The 18,755-nt window shown below is 37.1% G+C and overlaps 1 long non-coding RNA gene across 1 annotated transcript in view; it reads right to left on the bottom strand.

The window, feature by feature from the left end:
• Positions 1–261: 261 nt before the first annotated feature.
• The window catches only part of LOC125646550 (uncharacterized), a 31,609-nt gene continuing 13,115 nt past the window's right edge, over positions 262–18,755 (bottom strand). The window contains exons 3-4 of the long non-coding RNA XR_007359744.2: positions 10,697–10,845; positions 262–7,713 (exon numbers count right to left, since the gene is read on the bottom strand). This is a non-coding gene — a long non-coding RNA (uncharacterized LOC125646550). The remainder of the gene's footprint in view (positions 7,714–10,696; positions 10,846–18,755) is intronic.

Genomic DNA, 18,755 nt, shown 5'->3' with positions numbered 1-18,755 from the left:
GCCTGTAGAGTCGATTTTTTGTCGATATCGGTCGATCTCAATAACTTTTTACAGGTAAATATTTTGTAAAGACATATAGAACTAAAGTTGTTGAGTCTATAGAGGGCTAGCAAATGACATCAAGAAATAGGCCCGCGGGCCTTATGGCTCGCCTGGAGAGTCGAATTTCAAACGAATTTCACCGCAACTTTGCTTCAGAAGCTTATGATATGAAAAATTGATTATATCTAAAGTGTCTTAAAGTCGGAAACTAAATTGGGACTCATTTGTCTTTTTTTTTTTTTTTTTAACTCCGAGTGCATCAACAAATCGGACGGAAGACCTACTCGTTGCTCGCAACGAGATCGTGTCTAGTTATTATTATTATTCTTTCTTTCTTCTTGGGACTTTTTTGTCCACAAGTGTTCTCAGAAACTACTCAAGGGATCAATATGAAACCTTTTTAGGATGATAGTATAGCATATGTAGATGTGTGGAACGAATGTCATTTTGTCTGAAAATGCATGCATGTGCATGCACGTGCATTGGATTTTTTGTTTACAAACTTTGGAATGCGTCTAACTTCTTTATTTTTCAATGAAATCGTTTGATATTTATATCGTAGGTATAACTTGGGCCCTTAACTGTTTGGCATCGTCAAAATTTCAATTCTGCACGCGCATGCACGTGTGCTTCAATTTGATTGGATAATACAAAACCGTTTATAACATTCATGCCAATTAAGGAAATTTTATGATATTTACAGGATAGGTAGACATGCAAAATATCTACAGATCAATGAAATAAAAATTGCAAACGCGCATGCGCACGCACATGCATTATCTTTTGAAGGTTCAATTCTTTGAATGACCATAACTTTTTTGTTTTTTGTCAAAATCTTTTCAAACTTGTATAGTATATGTATCTTGATATTCTTAACAAAAGTGTACAGTCATAATTACCATCCGGCATGTGCATGCACGTGTGCTAAATTCTGATTGGACGATTTTCAAATCGCCATAACTTTCTTATAAATGATGGAAACAATATGAAATTTATACTGTAAGTATATTTATCAAATGTCTATTGAATGACATCAACATTGATGCTGAGTGATACTCACGTGCCCCGTGTATGCACGTGCATAGCTTTTCTTTCATTTTTCGGGTACTAAAATGGTTATAACTATTGAATTAAAAACTCAAATGAATTCAAATTTACCCTGAGGATCTATCATATGAATGTCTATGAAATGGTGTCAACAAATTTTCCATTATCAAAATCACGTGCGGGTGAATGCGCGTGCATTGTAATTTTTGACGTCTAAATTTAAGTATTGGTCTATAACATTTTGAGATTGCAATGAATAGGTTTGAAAATTAGGTTGCAGGTATGTTTTGGGCCTCTCAATCTATTAATAGTCTCAAAATCACTTCCCTGCACGCGCATGCACGTGCGCTTAATTCTGATTGGACGATTTTGAAATCCCAATAACTTTCTTATGAGTGAAGCGATCGATACCAAATTCATATAGTAAGTATATTTTTCAAATGTCTATTGAATAGCATCAACAAAATTGTTGTGTGGTACTCATGCGCACGTGTATGCACGTGCATTGATTTCGGTCTTTGTAGTGTTGAGTTGCCGTTAATTTCTCGTTTTTCATTGAACAGTTGTGAAACTTCTCTTGTACTCATATAGTAAGAATTCTAATGTATCGAGATGGTGGAATTATTTATATGCACGTGCATGCACGTACGTGCACAAAACTCTCAGATCTTTATAACTGATTTGAACTAGTATGAAATGGACTGAACGTTATAAGATAGTTATATATTCACATGCTACACAGTTTGCAATGGTCAAAACAACTTGTACTGAAATAAATGTCACCACTTACTAAATTGGGGAATGTTTGGGGAACATCTGTAACGGTCCCCGTTACAATAAGTACTAGTTAAGGTCTTCCGTTACCAACGGAAGACCTTCTAGTGATTCTACTGTTTATTATTATTATTTTTTTTCCCTTTCGTCTCCGAGACCGTTGGATGGATTTTCCTGAAACTTTCACAGGTTATAGAGAACGATGATACCTCCAGGCATTTTTTTCATTTTTTCAAAATTCACTTCCGTTCGTCAGATACGTCCGATTTTCCGGTTTTTGAAAGCAACCTTGTCCGGGGGTAAACTTGAAAACCACTAAAGATAATCTAATGGAACTTTCAGGGATGATAGATCTATTTTCTCTATGGCGCATGCACTTAATATTTTTTGTTGCCGTCACTTCCGGTCGTCACCGGAAGTGCTTAAATGAATCATCAATTTCAAACTTTTTTATTTCAAATTGAAACTTATATCGGTTTACAAGGTCTCTTACTAATTCTCAAACAATGTTGACCCCACCGGAAGTTGAATCTCCAACTTCCGGTTATATCAAAGAAAGTCTATTTATTCGCTTATTTTTCAGTGCCATAAATCTCAGTCATGAAACAAGTTAATAAGTTGAGTTTTACATATATTATAGTCACTATATATGTCGACAGTAACATCAAATATTTTTGTAAAATTCACTTCTGGTCGTTAGATATGGTGTGGACAAATTCAGACTTTGTTTCCCTGATATCTCCGGAATGAGTATAGATATACCCTTGAAACTTGCAGGGGTTATAGATTTGCAGTAGTCCATCTTCAACCTATTTTATATATGAGTGTACGTCACTTCCAGTTTCAACAGGAAGTGGTTGAAAAATTTACTATATTCAAATTTTTTCAACACGATTCCTCAGAGATTGTTAAATGGATATTCTTGTTAATTATGAAGATGATAGAGAATTGTAGTACCCTTAGACAGGATCTTTCATTTTTATAAAATCTACTTCCGTTCGTAAGATATTTCCGATTTCCATTTTTCAAAAAATCATCTTTTCCGGGGGTAATCTAAAAAACGACTCAAGAGGAACAAATGAAACTTTCAGGTATTATAGATCTCTCGATTGTATAGTGCATGCACATTAATTTGTTTTTCGTTATCACTTCCGGTCGTAACCGGAAGTGATTGAAAGAATAACTAATTTCAAACTTTTTCTTTTAAATTGAAACCTACACTAGTTTATTAAGTCTCTTTCAAAGTATTTAAAGAATGTTGACCCCGTCGGTAGTCAAAACGACTACTTCCGGTTTCTCGAGAAAATACTCTGATACCTTTCGTCTTTTTGTCCCCCATCAATCTCGTTTATATTTCAAGTGTTTGATATGATTTTCAAATATCTTCAGAACAGTATCAACATCTTGATTTAAGACTATTTTATTTTTCAAAATTCACTTCCGGTCGGTAGTAAGCCACTACTATTTCTTTCTTTAGTCTGCTTCTTTTTCTTGAGAACTCTTTCAAATAGAGACGTGAAACTTTCAAGGTATATAGAGAATAGGGAGTCGCTGTGGTTTATGGGAAAACACATCTGAATATTAATTCCGGTCGTCACCGGAAGTTACGAGAAATTGGTAAAAACTTCATTAACACACCTCTCATGTCTTGAAAAGGCACATTTTCTGATATATTTGAAGGATTCTCGTAAGAACAGAAAGCTATGTACCGGAAGTATTCAAACGGAAGACCTACTCATTACCAGTAATGAGTGTCTAGTTATTATTATTATTATTATTTCCCCTTTTTTGTCGGCATGATTTCTCAGAGATGGCTGGATGGATTTTTTTGAAATTTTCAGGGATGATAGAGAATGAAAATACCCCCAGGTATTTTTTTTCATTTTTTCAAAATTTACTTCCGGTCGTTAGATATGTCCAATTTCCGTTTTTTTAGAAGAGATTTTGTCCATCGTTTTTCTCAGAAACGGTAAAAGATAGAGTCACCAAAATTTCAGAGTTAATAGATCTCACTTTGTAGGCGTGCAGTTGGGGGTTCAGAATGTCGGCCGTCACTTCCGGTCGTCAACGGAAGTGATAAGAAGAATCGAAAAATTAAAGTTGTAGTTGTTGAATCGAAACCTATACCACTTTATCAGATACCTTTTGGAGTATTGAAAACCGTTGACCCCACCGGAAGTGGAAACGTCGACTTCCGGTAATTAAGGAAAAACTTTTCAAATTCTCCTTTTTCAATGCCTTAAATCTCGTTTACTAAACAAGTGTTTGACTTGTATTTAACATATATTGTAGACACTATAAATGTCTAGAGTAACGTCAAATATTTTTCGAAAATTCACTTCCGGTTGTGAGATAGGGGGTGGACAAATTGAAACTTTGTTTTTTCAGTTTCTCAATAACGAAAATATATAGACGCTTGAAACTTGTAGGGTTGATCAACTAGCATTAGGTCATTGTACACATACTTTCAATTTCTTCGTCCGTCACTTCCGCTCTATACCGGAAGTATTTGAAAAAAATGACGATTTTCCGATTTCTTCGAGTGATTTCTCAGAGATGGCTGGATAGATTTTTTTGAAATTTTCAGGAATAATGTCTTATGAAATGACTTTCCTGTGGTTATTTTTGTTTTTCCAAAATTCACTTCCGGTAGGAAAATATGGCCAATTTTCTGTTTCTGAAACGAGATTTTATCCAGCATTTTTCTTGGAAAGGGTAAAAGATAGGTTCATCAATTATTCAGGGATAATCAATCTCCGTTTGTAAGCATGCAATAGGGTGTTGAGCATGTCGACCGTCACTTCCTGTCGTCACCGGAAGTGATTGAAATAATTGTAAATTTCAAACTTTTTCTTTTAAATTGAAACTTATACTAGTTTATTAAGTCTCTTTCAAAATGTCAAAAGAATATTGACCCCGTCGATAGTCAAAACGACTACTTCCAGTTTCTTGATAAAATACTTTTTTACTTTTTGTCTCTTTGTCCCCACAAATCTCGCTTATATTTGAAGTCTTTGATATGATTTTCACATGTCTTAAGAATAGTATCAACTTCTAGCGTTTTGACAATTTCGTTTTTCAAAATCGACTTCCGGTCGGTAGTTACGTACTACTTTTTCTTTCTTTAGTCTACTTCTTTTTGTTGAGAACTCTTCAGATAAAGACGTGAAATTTTCAGGGAATATAGACAGTAAAGAGTGGCTGTCATTTATAGGAAAACACATCTGAATAGTACTTCAGGTCATCACCGGAAGTTACGAGAAAGGAGTAAAAAATTCGATAATACATTTCTCATTCATTGTTAAGGCACATTTTCTGATATATTTAAATGGTTTTCGTAGGAACAGAAAGCTCTTTACCGGAAGTGGTCTAACGGAAGACCTACTCATTACTAGTAATGAGTCTCTAGTTATTATTATGTCTCCGAACACAAAGTGTCGGAGACATATTGTTTTTGCTCCGTTTCTTATTATTATTATTATTTTCTTCTTATTCTTATTATTCCTCTTCTTTAGTGAGAAATTTGTCCGACCGATTTTGTGAAAGTGCTTCAACAGATCCACTTCAAACTTTGTGAGCTGATAGGGGGTCACTAGGAGGGGTGCATTCAACTTTTCAAATTTTCAAAATGGCCGCCGTTTCAAGATGGCGGCCAAAAAACGTCAAAAACTCAAGGTTGTCGGATTTCAACCAAATTCTATTTCTAGGGTAATTTTATGACCCCAAGTCCATTTCCACCATCAATTTTTTTTTTGAGCCGCCATTTTCAAAATGGCCAACATATACCAAAATATTTGAAAGTGTTAAAATCTCAACAACATTTGGGTTCTGGGGTAAATGGAGGGTCCACAATTCATTTCTAGCATCAGTATTTCCTTCCAATCAATTTTCAAATGTTTCAAAATGGCCGCCATTGAAGAAAATGACGGCCAAAAAATCAAGTCCGTCGGATTTCAACCAAATTTAGTTTCTAGGGTTATTTGAGAATCCTGATCTGGCATCAAATATCATTTCTGACAAGGGGAGGTGTTCGGAGACATTTGTGTTGGCATCCCAACACAGTTATAGCTCGTTATTAGGGCTTTCCACCTTTCAGTGGAAAGTCCTATTGTTATTGTTCTGTTTATTAGGGCTTTCCACCTTTCAGTGGAAAGTCCTATTGTTATTGTTCTGTTTATTATTATTATTATTATTATTATTTTCCTGCCGTCAAAAAAAATCTTCGTCTTAAGACTTATCGAAAAACTTTATAGTCCATCATATAGTACTTCTTGAGAAACGAATACAGTTCACCCTGCGTAATTGAACTTTGACCCCTTACGGAGTTATTTGACCTTTCGCAGAAATCATTGTTAGCACTTCTACTTTGTAACCGTAAATGATAGGAGGATGAAACCTTTTCTAAAACACAGAGGGTAATTAGTAGAAGCGAAGAATTTCAAATGAAGGGATTCGGTGTCCCTTAAAGGGAGTTAATGCCCCCTCATGTTTTGCGATTTGTCCCCTACAAATTGACGACTCCTAAAGTCTTCGTCGTAAAGAGACGGAACCCACTGGGACGGGTTGGGTGACCTTGACCTTGAAAAAGTAGGTCAAGGTCAAAGGTCATCCAGAATGGCCAGAAAATGGCACTTTTTATATGCTCTTTCACGCTTCAGATAGCATCGAAATATCACACGGGTCAGCAAGGAATTTTGGACCGGTCTCGGCATCACGAATGTCAACTCTGAACTTTGACCACTCTGCGAATGGCGGCGACTTAACGTCGAAAACCCCGTTATTGCTACTCTCACTAGACCGCAAGTCGTGGAGAGGCGAGACCTTCGCCGACGAATTCCAGATGAAACGGTCTCGCACAGAAAAGTTGACCGAGGGAAACCGAGAACCCCGAAGCACGGTTCTCGCCCCCGAAAGTCTCCGACGTCGTCGTTCGAGCCCACAACTTCTTCACGGATGTAGATAGGGATGCGGGACCACTTAAACGAATCCCCGTGACCTCTCTGACCTTCAAAATCAGGTCAAGGTCAAAGTCACACTTTCTCCCCCATGGGTTTTTGAGGTTTGACCTTGAAAGTGGGTCAAGGTCAAAGGTCAAGGTCACGCATCCAGGGGCCAGTCTCCACGAGTAAGGCCAACCCACCCATCACGCCTGTCGTCCCCAAGGAAGAAACCCCCCACCCTTCAAGTGATCTGTCTGTCCTCAGCTGTTTATAATACACTATTTTGACCGGTTTCATGCCCAACAACAGGATTTTTGAGGTTTGACCTTGAAAGTGGGTCAAGGTCAAAGGTCAAGGTCACGCATCCAGGGGCCAGTCTCCACGAGTAAGGCCAACACACCCATCACGCCTGTCGTCCCCAAGGAAGAAACCCCCCACCCTTCAAGTGATCTGATTGTGATCAGCTGTTTCAATACACTATTTTGACCGGTCTCATGCCATGCAACAATTACAGGATTCTAGCTAATCTGACCTACACCTACACATCTGACCTACACCCACTTCTTCCATTTCTTGACTGTCTTGTCAATCAAACATGAATTCCATTTACATTCATGAAAAGACATAGGCCAGATTCAATTGTCTGCCTGCATCAACATAAAGACTAAGTTTTTTTTTTATAATGATGATGCAACTTTACTTGACAGTTGAACTCATTGACATTCCATCCCGACTGTCATTGTAAACAAATAAACACTTACCTGCAGGATCAGATGGGATGCAGTACTCCTATTCTCCGTTCAGATATCCTACATGCACTCAGACACTTTCTAATTCACCGGCCGCCATTTTGGTTGTTTGTTGTCAAAGCCTATCAATCCGTATATGCATGCCTCCTTGGGTGAAATGACTGAAAGACATTGTCTCCGTGAATTAGAACACATAGGATGAGCCATTACAAACTGTATATTCAATTCCACAATCCACAACACACACGGTCAAATCCAGTGCATCTTCACAACATCTGACAACATGAGGCTTGTATAGACTCCCAGCATGCACCAGCAGTTACTACAATCTAGGAAAATGGCACATCCGGTTTCTTTGCACCTCCAAATATCACATCTAACAGGTCTAAAGTCACCCCAAACACCTGCACAAGTCCCATTACACTTTTACCTGATATGTGCATATGTGCTGGCTACCCAACACCCACACCCCTTTTCTCCCTCAAATTTGACGGGTACTTAATGCGAAACCAAGCATTGAACACACCTCAACACTCAAATTTAGGCGGCAAATTTGAATTTCTTTTCTAGCCAAATCCATTTTTTTTTTCCGTGAGGGTGGGGTGGGGTAGGGTAGGGGGGGGGGGGGCTTTTAGCATTTCAACACTACTGAAAAACCGCTAGAAGGTGGGAAGCCCTCTAATTGTTCGCGAACAATTAGGATCACTAGTTATTATTATTATTATTATTATTTTCCTGCCGTCAAAAAAAATTTTCGTCTTAAGACTTATCGAAAAACTTTATAGTCCATCATATAGTACTTCTTGAGAAACGAATACAGTTCACCCTGCGTAATTGAACTTTGACCCCTTACGGAGTTATTTGACCTTTCGCAGAAATCATTGTGAGCACTTCTACTTTGTAACCGTAAATGATAGGAGGATGAAACCTTTTCTAAAACATAGAGGGTAATTAGTAGAAGCGAAGAGTTTAAAATGAAGGGATTCGGTGTCCATTAAGGGGAGTTAATGCCTCTTTATGTTTTGTGATTTATTCGTAAAACATGTCGAGCTTGAGCACGGTTTGTCGTAGAAAGATGAGACCAACTGGAATAGGATCGATGACCTTTGACCTAGAAAATTAGGACAAGGTCAAAGGTCAAGGTCATCAGAAAAGAGGAAAAAATAGCACTTTTTATACTCTCTTTCCTGCTTAAGATAGCGTTGAAATATTATATGGGTAAGTATTGACTTCTTGATTGGTTTTGATAGTATGCATTACAACTTTGAACTCTGACCCTTCTGTGAATTTAGGAGACTCGCGTCGAAAACCTTGTTATCGCTACTCCTACTTAACGGAAAGTCATAGAGACACGAAACCTTCGCTAATGAATTCACAGTAAAACCCTCTTGCAAAGAAAAAATAATCACAGGGATACAAAAACCCTTAAGCATAGTTATTGCCCCTGAAAGTCTCCAATGAGGTCAAGGTCAAAGGTCAAGGTCATCATCAAAATTAATTTTTATCCATTTTCAAGGTCTTTCAAAGTATTTTTAGCATTGATAAGCTAACCGAAAGTAACCGAAAACCCATAAAAAAAATTATTGCCCCTGAATGTCTTGATTAACTTTTTTTAAGCTTATACCTTTTACATTATTATAGATAGAGACATGGGATCACTTGCATTAAGACCGATGACCTTTGACCTTCAAAATGAGGTCAAGGTCAAAGGTCAAGATCATCGTGAAAATTATTAATGAAATTTTCTTGGTCATTTTGAGTTTCGTACATCATCTTAAATATTCTTAAATATCTTTTTTTAAATCATTGTAGGTGGAAAGCCCTCTAATTGTTCGCGAACAATTAGGATCACTAGTTATTATTATTATTATTTTCCTGCCGTCCAAAAAAATTTTCGTCTTAAGACTTATCGAAAAACTTTAGAGTCCATCCTATAGCACTTCTTGAGAAACGAATACATTTCACCCTGCGTCATGGAACTTTGACCCCTTACAGAGTTATCGGACCTTTTAGCAGAAATCATTGTTATCGCTACTCCTTTTCAACCGTAAAGGATAAGAGGATGAAACCTTTGCTGAAGCATAGAGGTCATTAGTAGAAGCAAAGAATTTCAAATGAAGGGATTCGGTGTCCCCTAAAGGGAGTTAATGCCCCCTCATGTTTTGCGATTTGTCCCTTACAAATTGACGACTCCTAAAGTATTCGTCGTAGAGAGACGGAACCCAGTGGAACGGGTTGGGTGACCTTGACCTTGAAAAAGTAGGTCAAGGTCAAAGGTCAAGGTCACCCAGAATGGCCAGAAAATGGCACTTTTTATACGCTCTTTCATGCTTCAGATAGCATCGAAATATCACATGAGTCAGCAAGGAATTCTGGACCGGTCTCGGCATCACGAATGTCAACTCTGAACTTTGACCACTCTGTGAATGGCGGCGACTGAAGGTCGAAAATCCCGTTATCGCTACTCCTGCTAGACCGCAAGTCGTGAAGACCCAAGACCTTGACCGACGAATTCAAGATAAAACACTCTCGCACAGAGAAGTTGACCGAGGGAAACCGAGAACCCTGAAGCACGGTTCTCGCCCCCGAAAGTCTCCGACGTCGTCGTTCGAGCCCACAACTTTTTCACGGATGGAGATAGGGATGCGGGACCACTGGCACGAAGCCCCATGACCTCTCTGACCTTCAAAATGAGGTCAAGGTCAAAGGTCAAGGTCACACTTTCTCTCCCATGGGTTTTTAAAGTTTGACCTTGAAAGTGGGTCAAGGTCAAAGGTCAAGGTCACGCATCCAGGGGCCAGGAAGAAATCCCCCACCCTTTAAGTGATCTGTCTGTGATCAGCTGTTTCAATACACTATTTTGACCGGTCTCATGCCATGCAACAATTACAGGATTCTTTCTAGCTAATCTGACCTACACCTACACATCTGACCTACACCCATTTCTTCCATTTCTTGACTGTCTTGTCAATCAAACATGAATTCCATTTACATTCATGAAAAGACATAGGCCAGATTCAATTGTCTGCCTGCATCAACATAAAGACTAAGTTGTTTTTTTTATAATGATGATGCAACTTTACTTGACAGTTGAACTCATTGACATTCCATCCTGACTGTCATTGTAAACAAATAAACACTTACCTGCAGGATCAGATGGGATGCAGTACTCCTATTCTCCGTTCAGATATCCGACATGCACTCAGACGCTTTCTAATTCACCGGCCGCCATTTTGGTTGTTTGTTGTCAAAGCCTATCAATCCGTATATGCATGCCTCCTTGGGTGAAATGACTGAAAGACATTGTCTCCGTGAATTAGAACACATAGGATGAGCCATTACAAACTGTATATTCAATTCCACAATCCACAACACACACGGTCAAATCCAGTGCATCTTCACAACATCTGACAACATGAGGCTTGTAGACTCCCAGCATGTACCAGCAGTTACTACAATCTAGGAAAATGTTACATCCGGTTTCTTTGCAGTTACTACAATCTAGGAAAATGTTACATCCGGTTTCTTTGCACCTCCAAATATCCTATCTAACAGGTCCAAAGTCACCCCAAACACCTGCACAAGTCCCATTACACTTTTACCTGATATGTGCATACGTGCTGGCTACCCGACACCCACACCCCTTTTCTCCCTCAAATTTGAACACACCTCAACACTCAAATTTAGGCGGCAAATTTGAATTTCTTTTCTAGCCAAATCAAATTTTTTTTTCTTATTTTTTTTTTTATTTTTTTTTTGTGAGGGTGGGGTGGGGGAAGGGGGGGGGGCTTCTAGCATTTCAACACTACTGAAAAACCGCTAGAAGGTGGAAAGCCCTCTAATTGTTCGAGAACAATTAGGATCACTAGTTATTATTATTATTATTTTTTTTTTCCTTTCGTCTCCGAGACCGTTGGATGGATTTTCCTGAAACTTTCACAGATTATAGAGAACGATGGTACCTCGAGGCTTTTTTTTTCATTTTTTCAAAATTCGTTTCCGGTCGCAAGATATGTCCAATTTTCGTCTTTTTACAAGATATCTTGTCCAGCGTTTTTCTCAGAAACGGTAAAAGATAGAGTCACCAAATTTTCAGAGATAATAGATCTTACTTTGTAGGCGTGCAGTAGGGGGTTAAGAATGTCGGCCGTCACTTCCGGTCGTCACCGGAAGTGATTAAAGGAAACATGAATTTCAAACTTTTTTCTTTCAAATTGAAACCTATTTCGGTTTACTATTTCTCGTTCTAATTCTCAAAAAATGTTGACCCCACCGGAAGTTGAATCTTCAACTTCCGGTTATATCAAAGAAAGCCTATTCATTCTCTCATTTTTCAGTGCCATAAATCTCGGTCATGAAACTAGTTAATGAGTTGAGTTTTACATACGTTATAGTAACTATAAATGTCTAGAGTAACGTCAAATATTTTTGTAAAATATACTTCCGGTCGGCAAATACGGCTTATTAGCTGTTTTCGGTGTCCAGCGTTTTTCTCAGAAACGGTAAAAGATAGAGTCACCAAATTTTCAGAGTTAATAGATCTCACTTTGTAGGCGTGCAGTAGGGGGTTAAGAATGTCGGCCATCACTTCCGGTCGTCACCGGAAGTGATTAAATGAATCATATATTTCAAACTTTTTTCTTTCAAACTGAAACCTATATCGGTTTACTAGGTCTGGTTCTAATTCTTAAAAAAATGTTGACCCCATCCGAAGTTGAATCTCCAACTTCCGGTTATATCAAAGAAAGACTATTCATTCTCTCATTTTTCAGTGCCATAAATCTCGGTCATAAAACAAGTTAATGATTTGAATTTTGCATATGTTATAGACACTATAAATGTCTAAAGTAATTTTAAATATTTTTGCAAAATTCAATTCCGGTCGTGAGATATAAGGTGGACATATTAAAACCTTGTTTTTTCAGTTTCTCAATAATGAATGTAGATAGAAGCTTGAAACTTGTAGAGTTGATCAATTAACATTAGCTCATTGTACACATACATTCAAATTTTTTGTCCGTCACTTCCGGTCTATACCGGAAGTATTTGAAAAAATGTCGATTTTCCGATTTCTTCGAGTGATTTCTCAGAGATGGCTGAAATTTTCAGGAATAATGTCTTATGAAATGACCTTGCTATAATTATTTTTGTTTTTACAAAATTCACTTCCGGTCGGAAAATAGGGCCGATTTTCTGTTTCTCAAAAGGAATTTTGTCCAGCATTTTTCTTGGAAAAGGTAAAATATAGGTTCATCAAATATTCAGGGATGACCAATCTCCGTTTGTAGGCGTGCAGTAGGGGGTTGAACATGTCGACCGTCACTTCCTGTCGTCACCGGAAGTGATGGAAAAAATCGCAAATTTCAAACTTTTTCCTTTAAATTGAAACCTATACTAGTTTATTAAGTCTCTTTCAAAGTGTCAAAAGAATATTGAATCTGTCGGTAGTCAAAACGACTAATTCCGGTTTCTTGATAAAATACCTTTTTAATTTTCGTCTCTTTGTCCCCATAAATCTCGCTTATATTTGAAGTCTTTCATATGATTTTCACATGTCTTAATAAAAGTATCAACTTCTAAAGTTTTGATAATTTTGTTTTTCAAAATTGACTTCCGGTCGGTAGTAACCTACTACTTTTTCTTTCTTAGGTTTACTTCTTTTTTTGAGAACTCTTTCAGATAGAGACGTGAAATTTTCAGGGAATATAGACAGTAAAGAGTCGCTGTCATTTATAGGAAAACGCATCTGAATAATACTTCCGGTCGTCACCGGAAGTTACGAGAAAGGAGTAAAAAATTTGATAATACATTTTTCATTCATTGTTAAGTCACATTTTCTGATATATTTAAATGGTTTTTGTAGGAACCGAAAGCTCTTTACCGGAAGTGGTCTAACGGAAGACCTACTCATTACTAGTAATGAGTATCTAGTTAAGGTCTTCCGTCTCCTGCGGAAGACCTTACTATTATTGTTCGCGTTCTTCTTCATTATTAAGGTCTTCCGTCTCCTGCGGAAGACCTTACTATTATTGTTCGCGTTCTTCTTCTTCATTATTATTATTATTATTTTCCTTGGTAGTACACGCGTTTTTCTCAGCCATTTCTCGATCGATTTTCACGAAATTTTCAGGAAAGATGTCTTTTGGTGACGAGACTTTGCTTGCAAAATTTCGTGCTTGACGTCACTTCCGGTCAGGAGTTATCTCTCTTTTAGTGACTTTTTGAAGGGCCTTGTTGTCCACGCATCTCCTCCGTTAGTTTTGAAGCTAGAGTCTTGAAATTTCTACACAACATAGAGTAAACATTTTAGAAGGTTTGTGGGGGATTCGATTTTACCAGAGGCGATTTGCCTAAACGCTCGCCTGGACCTGAAAAAATGGATGCCAAAATTTTTCGCCGATTTCGGCGATTTTTGACATTTGATCTCCAATATCTTTTTTCTTGCAAATATTTTGTTAAGACATGTAGAACAAAAGTTGTGCACATTTACGAGATCTTTTCGAAAATATCAAGATTTAGGGGCTAGCCCCTTCAATTAGGGATCTAGAAGGGCTCAAAGTCTAGATCAAATATCTCAAAAATCGTTAATATTTTGGTATAAGTCAAAGAACAAAAAATGTTCATCTCAACAATCCAAATCTATTCATATAAAAATTTAGGTCATATGTTACGTAATAAGGGATTTTAAGGGCCAAAACCATAAATTTTTTACCCCTTGTATCTCGAAAACGACAAATATTTTGAAAAGCAATAAAGAACAAAAGTTGTTCAGAATGATGATCTGAACAATATGCATATTTCGTTTTTACCCTATGTGGCCCCGTTAGGGAGCTACAGTTTGGCCCCTAAAAGTTACTTCTAGCCCTTAAATTAGGGATCTAGAAGGGCTCAAAGTCTAGATCAAATATCTCAAAAATCGTTAATATTTTGGTATAAGTCAAAGAACAATAAATGTTCATCTCAACAATCCAAATCTATTCATATAAAAATTTAGGTCATATGTTACGTAATAAGGGATTTTAAGGGCCAAAACCATAAATTTTTTACCCCTTGTATCTCGAAAACGACAAATATTTTGAAAAGCAATAAAGAACAAAAGTTGTTCAGAATGATGATCTGAACAATATGCATATTTCGTTTTTACCCTATGTGGCCCCGTTAGGGAGCTACAGTTTGGCCCCTAAAAATTACTTCTAGAAATAACTCGAGAACGGTAAAGAATTTCTAAATACTTGTTGAACAAAAAATGTTTGAAATGTCATGACCTTTCTTACGATATCAAGCAAAAGGGGCTGACCCTTTAAATTAGGGGCCCAGAAGGGTCCAAAGATTTATGAGAATATCTCAGAAACTATTCATATTTTGTAATAAGTCATTGAAGCGGAAATGTTCATCTAAACGAGCTTGTTCTTATCAAATCAAAAAGTAGGTCATATGTAACGTAATAAGGGATTTTAAGGGCCAAAATCATAAATAATTGACGCCTCATATCTTGAAAACGACAACTATTTTGAAAAGCATTATTGAACAAAAGTTGTTCAGAATGATAATCTAAACAATATGTACATTTCGTTTTTTCCCTATGTGGCCCCGTTAGGGAGCTACAGTTTGGTCCCTAAATATTTCTTGTAGAGATAACTCGAGAACGGTAAAGAATTTCTAAATACTTGTTGAGCAAAAAATATTTCAAATGACAAGGCCTTTCTTACGATATCAAGCAAAACGGGCTGGCCCTTTAAATTAGGGGTTCAGAAGGGTCCAAATGTTTTTGAGAATATCTCAGAAACTATTAATATTTTATAATAAGTTGTAGAAGCGGAAATGTTCATCTCAACGAGCTTGATCTTATCAAATCAAAAAGTAGGTCATATGTTACGTAATTAGAGATTTTAAGGGCCAAAATCGTAAATATTTCACGCCTCATATCTTTAAAACGACATCTTTTTTGAAAAGCATTATTGAACAAAAGTTGTTCAATGTGTCATAACCTATCGATCAATATCAAAAAATGGGTCTGTGGGCCTCATGGCTCGCCTGTAGAGTCGATTTTTGTCGATATCAGTCGATTTCAAAAACTTGTAACTGGTAAATATTTTGTAAGGACATATTGAACAAAAATTGTTCAGTTTATCGAGATCTATCGATTGATATCAAGAAATAGGCCTATGGTCCTAATGGCTCGCCTGTAGAGTCGATTTTTTGTCGATATCGGTCGATCTCAATAACTTTTTACAGGTAAATATTTTGTAAAGACATATAGAACTAAAGTTGTTGAGTCTATAGAGGGCTAACAAATGACATCAAGAAATAGGCCCGCGGGCCTTATGGCTCGCCTGGAGAGTCGAATTTCAAACGAATTTCACCGCAACTTTGCTTCAGAAGCTTATGATATGAAAAATTGATTATATCTATAGTGTCTTAAAGTCGGAAACTAAATTGGGACTCATTTGTCTTTTCTTTTTTTTTTTAACTCCGAGTGCATCAACAAATCGGACGGAAGACCTACTCGTTGCTCGCAACGAGATCGTGTCTAGTTATTATTATTATCATTATTTTCCCCCCTTCGATGGCTGGATAGATTTTCTTGAAATTTTCAGGGATGATAGAGAATGAAAATACCCCCAGGATTTTTTTTCATTTTTTCAAAATTCACTTCCGGTCGTTAGATATGTCCAATTTTCGTTTTTTTACAAGATATTTTTTCCATCGTTTTTCTCAGAAACGGTAAAAGATAGAGTCACCAAATTTTCAGAGTTGATAGACCTCACTTTGTAGGCGTGCAGTTGGGGGTTCAAAATTTCGGCCGTCACTTCCGGTCGTCACCGGAAGTGATAAGAAGAATCGAAAAATTAAAGTTGTAGTTGTTGAATCGAAACCTATACCACTTTATCAGATATCTTTTGGAGTATTGAAAACCGTTGACCCCACCGGAAGTGGAAACGTCAACTTCCGGTAATTAAGGAAAAACATTTCAAATTCTCCTTTTTCAATGCCTTAAATCTCGTTTACAAAATAAGCGTTTGACTTGTATTTAACATATATTGTAGACACTATAAATGTCTAGAGTAACGTCAAATATTTTTCGAAAATTTACTTCCGGTCGTGAGATAGGGGGTGGACAAATTCAAACTTTGCTTTTTCAGTTTCTCAATAACGAAAATATATAGACGCTTGAAACTTGTAGGGTTAATGAACTAGCATTAGGCCATTGTACACATACTTTCAATATTTTCGTCCGTCTTTTCTGCTCTATACCGGAAGTATTTGAAAAAAATGACGATTTGCCGATTTCTTCGAGTGATTTCTCAGAGATGGCTGGATGGATTTTTTTGAAGTTTTCAGGGATGGTAGAGAATGAAGATACCGAGAACACATTTTTTTCATTTTTTGAAAATTCACTTCTGGTCATCAGATATGTCCAATTTCCGTTTTTTTAGAAGAGATCTTGTCCGCGAGAGATCTCGGAAACGGTTAAAGATTAAGGCACCAATCTTTCAGAAATGATACATCATGACAAGTAGGTTTGTCCAATATGGTTAACTCCCTCAGCCGTCACTTCCAGTCGTCACCGGAAGTGATCAAAGAAATCGAAAATTTCAGATTTTTTCTTTTGACGCAAAACGAGCATTAGTTTATTGTTTCATTTTTGTAGTTTTGAAAAATGTTGATCCTAGCGGAAGCAAAAGCGGCAACTTCCGGTTTTAAGAGAAAAACTGGAAAAATTATGTTTTTGACTTTGCCTTAAATCTCGCTTGTATATGGGATATTACAAATGATTTTCTTGTATGTTATAGATATTGCAAATGTCTAAATCAACTTAAAATATTTTGGTGAAATCTACTTCCGGTCGCGAGATTTGCAGTCTTCAAAATGAGAATTTGTTCAAGCGAATACTCTGCAAATGTGAACGACTGAAGTCTCAAGTTTTCAAGACTGATAGTCAGTCATCAGTGTGTTTGCATCATGTGAGAATCGTACGTAACAGTCACTTCCGGTCGTGACAGGAAGCGATATGAAAAATGTCATTTTTTGAAGTTTTTTTTTTTGTTTTGACAGATATCGGGACTAATATGGATGATGATTAGGTCTTGTTCATGTAAAATATGTCCATCGGAAGTGCCGACTAAAAAACCGGAAGTTGTCTCAAACATGGGTATTTTTGTCGAAAGTTAAAAGTATGATTAGTTGAAAATTATTAAGGTGTAGAATGGAATATTTATGCGATTGGAGATCTTCGATCTCGACAGGAAGTAGTATAACGGAAGACCTACTCATTACTAGTAATGAGTTTCTAGTTATTAAGGTCTTCCGTTTCCAACGGAAGACCTTCTAGTGATTCTACTGTTTATTATTATTATTATTTTTTTTTCCCCTTTCGTCTCCGAGACCGCTGGATGGATTTTCCTGAAACTTTCACAGGTTATAGACAACGATGGTACCTCGAGGCATTTTTTTCATTTTTTCAAAATTCACTTCCGTTCGTCAGATACGTCCGATTTTCCGGTTTTTGAAAGAAACTTTGTCCGGGGGTAAACTTGAAAACCACTAAAGATAATCGAATGAAACTTTCAGGGATGATAGATCTATTTTCTCTATGGTGCATGCACGTATTATTTTTCGTCGCCGTCACTTCCGGTCGTCACCGGAAGTGATTAAATAAATCATCAATTTCAAACTTTTTTCTTTCAAATTGAAACCTACTTTGGTTTATTATATCTCATTCTAATTCTCAAAAAATGTTGACCCCACCGGAAGTTGAATCTTCAACTTCCGGTTATATCAAAGAAAGCCCACTCATTCTCTCATTTTTCAGTGCCATAAATCTCGGTCATGAAACTAGTTAATGAGTTGAGTTTTACCTATATTATAGTCACTATAAATGTGTAGAGTAACGTCAAATATTTTTGGAGAATTCACTTCCGGTCGGCAAATACGGCTTATTAGCTGTTTTCGTTGTCTAGCGTTTTTCTCAGAAACGGTAAAAGATAGAGTCACCAAATTTTCAGAGTGAATAGATCTCACTTTGTAGGCGTGCAGGAGGGGGTTAAGAATGTCGGCCGTCACTTCCGGTCGTCACCGGAAGTGATTAATGAATCATAAATTTCAAACTTTTTTCTTTCAAATTGAAACCTATATCGGTTTTCTAGGTCTCGTTCTAATTCTCAAAATATGTTGACCCCACCGGAAGTTGAATTTTCAACTT

This window comes from Ostrea edulis, chromosome 6 (genome assembly GCF_947568905.1).
Source record: "Ostrea edulis chromosome 6, xbOstEdul1.1, whole genome shotgun sequence".
Classification (NCBI taxonomy): Eukaryota; Metazoa; Mollusca; class Bivalvia; order Ostreida; family Ostreidae; genus Ostrea; species Ostrea edulis.
The sequence above is the reverse complement of the archived record's forward strand: the minus strand, read 5'-3'. Positions and strand labels throughout refer to the sequence as shown.